The following is a 10,397-nucleotide window of genomic DNA, read 5'->3' on the forward strand; positions in this document are numbered from 1 at the left end:
GGGGTGCTCACCGCCGCGACTGCTGGGGACGGCGGCTGTTATTATTATTATTATTACTGTTATTGTTATTTTTAGGGGGCGGCGGTGGTGGGAGCGGGGGGGGGTGGTGGGGCGGTCCGCGCTCGGCGGGGGGCGACGTGGAAGGGGGGGCCGCCGGCTGCTCCCGCGGAGGGGGCATGAGGTGAGGGCGGTGGGAGAAGCGTCTACTCTGTTTCTAATAAAGGAAACGACTTTTATTGAACGATAAATGCAGGGGAACGAAAGTCGTGTGGGTGCGCCTGGTGAGGGCGATTGATTTGGCAGGGGAGGGGTGGCGGCTGCCCGTGCCGGCGCGGGCTGTTTCGGGCGGGAGGGGCCGGCTGGCCTCGGTTGCTCCTGACCGGGAGGGATCACGGGGAGGGGGCGTCGGCCGCCCCAGTGGAAGGGGACGCGGGCTGCCCCTGTTCGTGGGGGGGGCTGGAGAGGGGGAGCGCGGGATGCTCGCAGTGGGGGGTCCGGCGGGAGGGGGGACGTAGGCCGTGGGGTGGTGCCGCCTGCCCCTCTCGGGCAGGGGAGGCTGAGGGGGAGGTGTCGGCTGCGCCTTGCCAGTTGGGATTTGATAGGGGCGGTAGGAGACACGTCTCCTGTTTCTAATAAAGGAATCGGCTTTTATTGAAGGATAAATGCAGAGAACCAAAGTCGTGTGGGCTGCAGCCGCCGAGCTTCGTTAGCTGCCGATGTGACTGTGAAGATAAAACGCTCCACAATAATTCGAGCGCGAACAGCGCCGGGGATGGGGACGCGCACTCCCCGCTGATCCTGGCCTCCGGCCCCCTCGGCCCCGGCCCCCTCGGCCCCAGCTCCGCGGCGGAAGGTGCCCAGGGAGCCTCAGACCGTGTTAACGGCTCGGCCTTGGGACTTCGCCAAGTTTCTCTGACTTAGGGGAACTCTGGGGATGACTAATCGCGCCAGGCTAGGGTTTGGGAGGGAGTTTGTTTTTTTTTTTTTTTTCTCTCGCTCGCTGTCTTCTTTTTTCCCCTTGTCGTCAGCTGCTGACCCACTCACTTCGAGAGCACGGCACCGACGGGTTTCTGAGAAGGGCGGCGGGAAGAGATCGGGGATGTGGCAAGCCAGGGGAAGCCCTCCCACCGTCTCAGCTCCCCGCTGAGCCACCCCAGCTCCGCTCTGGCCCTGAGCACGTCGGGGCAACGCGGGGTCGCTGCTATGACGTCTCCCGTGCCGTGCCCTCGATGTGTCTTTGCGGGGGGAATAGGGGACACATACACACCCACACCACACGCATTCCGCTGCCTCGCGTGGAGGCCTGTGTGGAGATTTCCCGTGGCAGCGAGGACACGGCGCTGCCGCGCCTTGCCTTCGGGGTGGTGTCAGAAAGTCTTTCTACTCGACATTTCGGTTTTATCGCAGGTGGCGACGGCTCAAGGACGAGAGGGGGAAACTTCTGGCCCGGGGAGAGGCCCCTGGGGACGGGGAAGAAGCATGTAGCCCCGGCCGTGGCCGTGGCAGGCGCGGACGCGCCGAGCCAGGAAGGACGGCGTCCGCATCCTGCCCGCGGGCCCCGGGGAGGGCGCGGCGGGGCCGTGCCCGGTGCCGCGGAGGGCAGGGCCGCCGCCGTGTGCTCCGGGCGCCGTGCCCGTACCCAGCCTCCGCCCGCGCCTGCCGGGCAGTGGGGGGCAGGGGCGGCCGAGGGGTAGGAAGTGGCAGAGAGGCTCAAGAGCAGAACCCACTCAATACCGAGCGTGGCCGCCCACAGCAGATCTTGGGGACAGGCCAGGGGGGTGGGGAGCGTTGCCGTCGGGGGTGCTGCAGCTAAACGAACTGGAAAAGGCAGCCTGGCTCTCGCTTTGCCTCACCCGCCGCCTCGTGTGGGGCCGGCTCAGGGCTCTCCCTTAGCGCAGCTCCTTGCCCGCTCCACGGGCAGCGAGAGGCCGCGTCCCCCGCCTGCCATGGGGACGGCGAGCGGGCACGGCCGGGGAGCGGCGGGGAGCTGCTAATCTCGGCGCCTGTCAGGTTTCGGTCCTCTGATTACTTGCGTGATTTGGCTTCCGAGAGGAGCGCTGTGAAGCGGCTGCTGCCCTTGTTTGGGTACTGTGGTGGCGGGGGGGGGGGTGAACGACGTCGTACGGAGATGAAGTGAGGACGGGGTTTTAAATGGCACTTCTGAACGGAAAATAGTTTTATTTTCCCTTGGTTTTTTTGAAGCTGCTTTCGAAATGAACATTTTCTGCGATAAGAGGTGACCGATCAGAATCGCTGGGGGGAGGTTGTAAGCAGACGTTTTGCCCCAGCTTACTGTTATCTTATCTTTCACACTTGCAGGGCGAAAAAGTGGCTTATCTTTATACCCACCCCCTCTCGCCTTAATTGCTAAAAACACTGTGAAGTGTTAAGTACAGGACTAAAGAATCTCTCCGCGTGTCTGCCATGCGAGTGAAGGGGCGGGGGGGGGGGGGGCTCCGATTTGAAAAATTAGGGGCTTTTTTCTGGAAAGGTACACATGTGTACACACTGAGAGCCCCTCCCTGCCCCCGCTCTGCTTCTGCTTTGATGTTGCAGGCTCTCATTTCATATGTATGCACCCCGGCGAGCCACCCGCCGCTGCCGGGCTTCCAGCCGGGGCGCAGATCCCGCTCGGCACGCTGGCGAACCCGGGGGCCGCGCCGCAGGGTGCGGGCGCGGAGGGCGGCGGAGGCCTCCGCTGTCACCTCTGGGGCAGAGTGAATAACCCCAGTGTTTATGAACCCGGGCGCGGAATTGGTATTCAGCGCCGAGCCACGGCATCGTCTCCTCGCTTTCTCTCTCTCCCCACCCCCTTCGAAACAAAACACAACACAAAAACAAAACCAGAAGGAGGACGGAGGTGATTCATCGACTGTATCCAATTATTAACATACAAGCTGTAGTCTGCACAAACACACCTTCAAACCATGGCGGTTCCCCCGGCCGCCGTATTATATTTAAACTCGGGAGCATGGTGGCTTCCGAGTCTCTACCGAGCTGCTGCTCGCTGCCACTCCTCCCCAGGCCGCCGAGGGATGTGGACGGGCCGCAACTCGCGCCCCTCCGGGGCTGAGGAACCCCACTGGGAAAAGGGGTTGTAGCCTCTCACTCCTGCACATCGCCTTCCAAGGCGAAGGCTCAACCTCGCCCGCGTCGCTCTCCGGCCGGGCCGGGGGTTTTGTCTGCCTCTGGCTCCTGTTCTCCCCCTGCACCCTCCACCGCCGCCCTCCCGCCGAGCCCCACCGCGCCTCCCGCTGCCCCCCGCCGGGCTCGGGGGAGGCGAGGAGAGCGACAACCTCGCCGGCGCTATTTTTACTCCGCTCCAGACTTGTGCGGCGCACGCCCCCTCCCCTGCAGGGCCTTGCCTAGCGGCTGCATCTCTCCGCTCGCAGGAGCGGCCAGGGCCGCTGGCCGCCCGCCCGCCTTTCACCTCCGCCCGCCCCCGCCGGCCCCATCGCCCGCACGGCCCTTTCCCCGCGCCCGGGACAGCGCCCGCAGCAGCCCGAGGGGACAGGGCGGGGGACACACACACACGCGGGCACGCCGCAAGCAGACAAAATGGCCGTGGTATGCAAGGGGGAGAGGTGGAGGGGGCAGCTCGCAGCCAGCTTGCCCTCCTCCTGCAGCGGGGCTGCCTCCCCTGTTCCCCAGACCGGGGCCCGGTGGCCTCGGCGCTGCGCTCCTCGCACCGAGCTATGCCCGGGCCCAGCCAGCGCTTCCCCAGCAGCTGGCGGCAGGCCGATCTCCCCGGCTGGGGGCAGGCCGATATTGCGTGTGTTTGTTCGCCTGTCCCTCCCGGGCTGTCCGCTCCGGACGGCCGACTGGGCCCCGGCGTCCGCGGGCATCTCCGCTGTTTCGTGGAGCGGGGAAGGGGTGCGGAGTGAAGCAAACAACAGGAACGATTTGTCAATTTGCCTTCGTAAAAAAAAAAAAAAAAAAAGATAGTGGCGCTTAGTCCGTGAACCGATCGCGTCTCGGGCTCTTCTGGGGAGACGGAGGGAAAATTATGGATCTCCTGTCAACGGAGTAGCCCTGAACTACGAAGTGAAATTATAGTACTTCTGCAATGCAAAATCCCTTGATTGCACGGGGAGTTTGCATGGCGATGTAACAATATGCTGACGCCGTGTCAGGTCTGAAAGCCCTGCAGACCCTGTATAACGCCAATTGAGGCTTGTCTTGTTTTGTTATTGAAATTTCTACACTTCCATTAAAAACAGCCTTACAATAACCAGTGATAAAGGTCTGATATAAGACACTCTCAAGCAGGGCAATTCAGAGCTTAGGACAGTGGTCTGTTATTTATAGGCTTTTCCTAGCACTCATCACCAGGGTGTCTGAACACCTTGCTTCCATTAATTCATTTTAACTTCGCAGGACCCATCTCCCCTCTGTCTCAGTTCCCGTGACCGGAGGACCTGCGTGCTCCGATTGCCGTTTGGTGGTCACGGGAGCGGGGCGTGGAGGGGGCCAGGCCTCGCCGCTCATATGCTTTAACCCCCAACTTTCTGAGGTGCTCGGGCCTGGGACGCGGGGAGCGTGGGGAAGCTTCCAATTAGAGGCGGCGCTGGAGGTAAATGAGAGCCGGCATAAAGCCATCCCACTTGGAAGCCTCCTGCGAGAAGCCCATTCTGCCATTAACAATGGATTTGTCTTTACGAGGAGGTTAAGTACTTAGCATTATCGGAGCAGCCGTTTTTGCGAGCGCATCCTTCGTCCGGCTCCTCGGCGGCCGCAGCGGCAGCGCGGAGCCCCCCCCTCCGCTCCCGGGGAGAGAGCAGTGTGCAGCGGCCTGACCCGAGGGTCAGCTCCCTCCGGGGCGTGTGGGAGGAGGGGAGGCCGCCCGGTAATCTGCAAGGCAAGAGCATGCTCTGAATTTTCCGGGGTTAGCTCGGCGGTGCCCGCCGGACTCGCGCAGCCGGGCCGGGGCAGGCCGCGGGAGCGAACTGAAGCCCCAATGTCTTCCCCGGGAGCCGCCAGCCTGCCGCTGCAAAGCTCGGCGACCCGGGGAACAAAAAAGGGACAGAGGCAAACAAGCATGGGTCTGTTTCTCCCCGCCACGAAGGAAACTGCGTTCACAAAGAAAGAAAGTTTACGGTTAAAAATAAAAGCGGAGCAAGTTTACCCCGAGATAACTTTAAGTCATTAGTGTAAAACAAAAAAAAAAAAAAAAAAAAAAAAAAAAAAAAAAAAAAAAAAAAAAACAAAAAAAAAAAACAAAAAACCCAACCATTCCAGCCCCAAGCACCCAGCCCCACTCTGTAGGCACACACATGTGATCCGGAGTTCGCAGCCCGGGGGAAGGGAAGCGGGCAACTTTTGTGATGCAAGTGCGGGCCGCTGGCACCGCGGATCCAGACCTGCGGGGAGAGACAAAGCCCAGATCAATGCAGCCGGGAAGCCGCGGCGGCGGCCACCTCGCCAGGAAACGCGCTAGTTCTGTTTTCCTATCGAAAGAAGCAATTTTAATGAGGTTTTCCTAGGAAAAGGGAAAAAAAAATCCAACAGAGGCCTCCCCTCCAGCTGTGTGCCTGTAACTCACGTGTGTTCAGTCTAATAACTTTTAATGTCTAGCCCTAAAACATCTTTATAAAAAATAGCTTTACAGCGTAATAGGCCAGGTGTCCTCCTGCTTGTTATCGGAGATTAAAAAAACATGTGGGAGCCTTTTCAGATGCGTGGCCCGGCGCGCCAGGACCAAACCCGGCCGCTGCCCGGGGCCGTGTTCCCCGTTGGTCAGCACGGTGGGACCGCAGCCTGGTCGCCGTACCCGGCGGCTCCCCAGGTTCCCCTCTGAGGAAGCTGAGCGGTGCCGCTGGAGTTTCGAGTTTCAGATGGTGGATATTTCACTTCTGCTTTAAGATGGAAGAGTTTTTTAAAAGAGATGTAGCGAAACTCCGAAGCCTGTGATGGCAGTTTAATGAAATGCCAACCCTCTGGCCGTGACCCGAGTGGATGTGTGTGTGTGTGTGTGTGTGGGGGGGTGTGTGCTTGCACTTTGTGTCCCCTTCCTGAGGACCGGGCGACCACCACGTTTGTTTTTTTTTTCCAGACGTGGCGTAGATTCTCGATTAAAAACTTTTCTATTTGGGAGGGGGGAAGCTTTATAGGGAGAACCTTGAAGAGCTGTTACTTTTCCATCTTCAGAGATAAGCAGCAGCGGCGGAGAGCAGGCAGGCGGCTCCGGCCGTCCTGCTCTGGCGCTGCATTCTTATCGTCCTTCTCGCTGCTCCGATGCTTTCGGCGAGGGAATCTTTTGCAGCTCGTAGCGTCACCGCAGCCTTTTCGCGCAGGATCCTGAACGAGGCGATTAAAAATCCCCCCCGGGGCGAACTATCCGCGTTAATCGCCTGGCGTTTGGCTGGCAGTCGCTCCCACACCGAGCGGCGGCGAGAAGGGCTCGATGCGGCGCCGGCGGCGCTGAGGTGGCAGAACTCCCGCTTCCCCGGGAAGGCGCCGAGAGGTGCGGGGGAGCAGTGGGACCGAGAGCCCGCCTGGCCCTGAGGCCGGGGCCGCCCCGAGAGCCTCCGCGCCGCTGGCTCTGCGGGACCATACCTGGGAGTATCGGCGGGGAATGGGCGTTATGAACGTAAAATTTACGAGTCGAGCTCGCCGAGCCAAAAGTTGCCTTGCCAAAGTAAATAGATGCAGCCGATAACTACCAACCCGGAGATTAAAGGGCTCCACGTTCCGGGCAGGAATCTTAAAGCAGTCGTAGAAATGCCAGCGAGGGAAACGGCGCTTCAGTCGTCACCCCACCCCGGGTTGCTACACCGCTCACACCCGGCAAAAAGCGCGTTATAAGGGCTGCCAAAGCCGGATCAGGCGAAAACGCGCTTTAATAAGGTCCCCCTCGGCCCCCCCGCCCCCCGCAATGCAGACGTTGACAAACGAGTGGCTTTTTTTCCATCCCGATTCAGAGCTCGGAAACGCGGACCGGGGGGAAGCGCGAAAATCAGCGCGGCCGAGCCGCGGACCACGCGATGCTGGGGGAGGCGGGTGGCACCAGAGAGGGGTCCCGAGGTCGGGGGGCGACACACACAGCCCTCCACGGGTGTGGGAGGCTGCGGACGAAAGGGTCTGTGCGTTAGTGTGAGCCCGTGCGGGGGGTTACGACGGCTGCGATCCCTTGGCAGGTCCTGAGGGAGCGGGGATGCCTTTGCGCGACGGGGGGAACCCGGAGCCGGCGTGTGTGGTTGAGGGGCACGGGCTGCACCGCCGGAGGAGATTCCGGGCACCGCGGTGCTGCGGAGAGCGCGGGGGGGAGCGGGGCGGGAGGGCCGGGGGCGCCTGGCGGAGGGCCCGGGGGCGAGCAGGGTGGCGGGGGGTGGCAGCGCGGCGCAACCCGCCGCGGAGGCTCGCAGCGATATCTGGCAGCGCCGCCGCCGCCGGGGTTTTGACAGCTTGGCGGAGCGGAGTGAGCGGAGCTTTATGGTAATTGCGGTTCTCCACTGGCCTTCTGGGTAGCGAGAGAGGGGAGTATCGGCGGGGCGTGGGGGCGGCTTTCCCCTCCTGCCGGCCGGGGAGCGCGGGAGCGCGGAGTCCTCCCCGGGGCGCCGCAGCTTGGCAGCGACCTGTGCCAGCCGGGGGGAGCGGGCGAGGCGAGGGGCTGGCGGCGCGGCGAGGGGGGGCAAATCAATTAGTCAGGGCAAGGGGGGGGGGGAGAAGCGGGCGAGCGGCCGGGCGATCCGCCGGGCGATCCCTGCCTGGGCAGGGAAACGCAGCCAGGGGAGGGGGAAACTTGCTGAGGGAAAAAGCGGTGGCGGCGCTGCTGCTGCCGCTGCTGCTGGCGGCGGCTCCCTCGGTGCAGCGCCTGCCCGGGGGGAGGGGAAGGGAGGGGAGGCGGTGGCTGGAGGAGGAGGAGGAGGAGGAGGAGGAGGAGGAGGAGGAAGAGAGGGAGGGGGGATGCGAGGGGAGCGCAGCGTGCAGCAGACGGAGCCCGGTCTCCCAGCGGCAAGGTGAGGAAGAGCGGCTTTCCCGGCGGACTAAAGGGGGGGGGGGGGGGGGGAAAAAAAAAAGGGGGGGGGGGGGGGGGGGGGGGAGAGGAAAAAAAAAAGAGAGAGAGAGGAGGAGAAGAGGAGGAGGAGGAAAATTAAATCCCCAGCCACACACACACAAAGCCGCGGCGGCCAGGGCACGGGAGACGGCGGCGCGGGCGAGATGTGGGGAGCGCCGCGCTCGCCAGCGCAGGAACTTCGCCCGGAGCAAGCCAGCAACATGGCGCTGCCAAACCAGAGCCGGCAGCCGGAATGAGCATCGCGGGCTGCCGCTCCCACTCCCGCTGCTGAGCCCAGCCGAGCCGAGGAGCAAAGCCCCTCCTGTGGGCACCTGCCCCGTCGGCGCAGAGGGCGGTCGCGCTCCCGCGCCCCGCAGCTCCCTCCTCTTTTCTCACCCCTTCCCCGACCCGCCCGCGCCGGGGCAAGCCGCGGAACACGCACCCACAAGAGAGGGCGAGTGGGATCGTGAAACTTTTCTCGCCTCTTCCTCCCACCCCCGACGGTGCTGCCCTTCCAAGGAGAGAGCAGCAGGGCCAGGCGACGGTGTGGGGACCCGCGGCGCGGACCGCGTACGCCACAGCCCCGCGGCGCGGAAGAAAGGTCTGTGTTACGCTCCGCGAACAGCTCCCGTGCGGAAGAGCCGCCGCCGCCGCCGAGTCCCGCGGTGACGGGGCGGTCGCAGGGCTGCCCCGACCCGCCGCGGGAAAGGGAAGGCAGAACGGCAGCGGCGGCGGCGCCGCAGAAAGTTACGGCGCGGGGCAGCGGGGCTCAGGCGGGAGCGGCGGGGCCAGAGGGGTCTGCCGGTGCGCCTCCGGGGCTGCGGCGGCGCAGGGGAAGTTTGAAGGCAGTTGCTTGTTAAGATGCCTGTATGGGGCAGCGGAGGCGGAGGGGGAAGCGCCCCGGTCGAGTTGTTTGCTCCGGTGCGCCCGTTTGGGGAGTGGTGGCAGTGTTCTCGTCGTCTCGCACTTTTGCGATTGGGAAGGCGCCGGAGCAAGCGGCGTTGCGGGGGTTCCCGCGGGACGGGGCGAGCGAGGAGCGGCGCTGCCGACTCGCGGAGCGGGGACAGCCCCCGCGCCGGGCGGGCCGGGCTCCGCGCTCCCCGCCGGGAGCAGAGCGCGGTTCTGCAGCGCCGGGCAGGTGAGCGGCGGGGAGAACCCGGTGCTGGCTGCCCTTCCCCTCGCCGGGAGAGCCCGGGGCGCTGCTCCCCCCTGTCCCTCCGCCCCGGCGGGGCGGGCGCCGCGGCGCACGTGGGGCAGGGCTGCCCGGGGTTTTCCCGTGCGCGGAGCTGTGCTGGCGTGAGGTCCGGCGTGACACGGAAGTTTAGTCAGCCCGAAAATGTAGTTTGGAGTTGGGAGAGCGAGCCGGAGGGAGGCTCGGGGCTTGCCATCAAAGGGCCGGTCGGAGGGGGACGGCAGGCGGGGTGGGAGCGGAGGCTGCTTTGTGAAGCCGAGGCCAAGTGGGGCGGCTCTGCGCAGCATATGAGGCATGCATTTGATGTTCGCGGAGCGAGTCCGGGGGCGAGGTCTGCGGAGCGTTCACGTTCCTCTTTCTTTCTCGATGTGTATGTGTGTGTGTGTGTGTGTTGGGCGGTTGATTGTTTTTTTGTTGGTTTTTTTTGTTTTTTTCCTTCCTCTCCCTCTCTCGTTTCCGCGATGTCTGTCGGATCCCGGGTTTGGTGATCGCAGAGGGGGCGAGGGGGAGGCGAAAAGCACCTCCCCCATCTGTCCCCCCCCCCAAAAAAAAAAAAAAGCCCCGACCATAGTGAACGGTGCAAAACTGACAAAGTGTGGGGACTGGCTTTAATGGTATCGCCTCGGAGCTCCTCGCGGCATTAATTCCCACTAATGAATCTTTTCCAGAAACTCCGTTCATTGCTTTCATCTGTTCTTTGGAGCCCGCAGCTTTTGTATTCGTGTTTGTATTAAAAAGGGGGGGGGGGGGGGGGGGGGGGGGCCCCATCCGCACCACGTAGCCAAGCCTGGATTTTCCAAAGGTTTCTATTAACTTTTTTTTTCCCGCCCCCTCCCCGTGGCCCTACTGCGGGGGGCGGCCGGGAAGAGCAATGCCCCGCCAGAGCTGCTTGGGAACAAAGCTGGGGGCGAGAGCGGGCGGGCGGTGCTGGCTCTCGGTCCCCCGGGTAGCGTCCGCAACCCCCGCCGGTGGCTCTGCCGCTCCCGAGTCGCCGCTCCTCCCGCAGTTCCGTGCGGGCCGCTGCCCAACCGAGCCTGGCGTTCCCCTTCCTCCGGCCGCCTCTCTCGCCGACTTTCGTCCCCGAGACGCTGGTGCTTGCCTGTCTGTCTGGAGCCCGGTGCTGTCGCCCTTGCGACACACCGATTCATTTCCTTTCGGTTCTGCTGTCGGAGCCGCTGGGTGGTTTTTTTTTGTTGTTGTTTTTTTTTT

General features: G+C 63.4%; 1 protein-coding gene across 6 annotated transcripts in view; it reads left to right on the top strand.

The window, feature by feature from the left end:
- The first annotated feature begins 7,895 nt into the window (after window positions 1–7,895).
- Window positions 7,896–10,397, top strand: part of BCOR (BCL6 corepressor) — a 61,623-nt gene continuing 59,121 nt past the window's right edge. For all 6 annotated transcript variants that reach the window (XM_027885248.1, XM_027885503.1, XM_027885678.1 and 3 more), the window contains exon 1: window positions 7,896–7,958. The gene's annotated coding sequence lies outside the window, so the exon portion shown is untranslated. The remainder of the gene's footprint in view (window positions 7,959–10,397) is intronic.

The sequence above is a fragment of the Empidonax traillii genome, unplaced genomic scaffold (genome assembly GCF_003031625.1).
Source record: "Empidonax traillii isolate 1590-97213 ecotype Southwest subspecies unplaced genomic scaffold, ASM303162v1 scaffold1:size7828297, whole genome shotgun sequence".
NCBI lineage: Eukaryota > Metazoa > Chordata > Aves > Passeriformes > Tyrannidae > Empidonax > Empidonax traillii.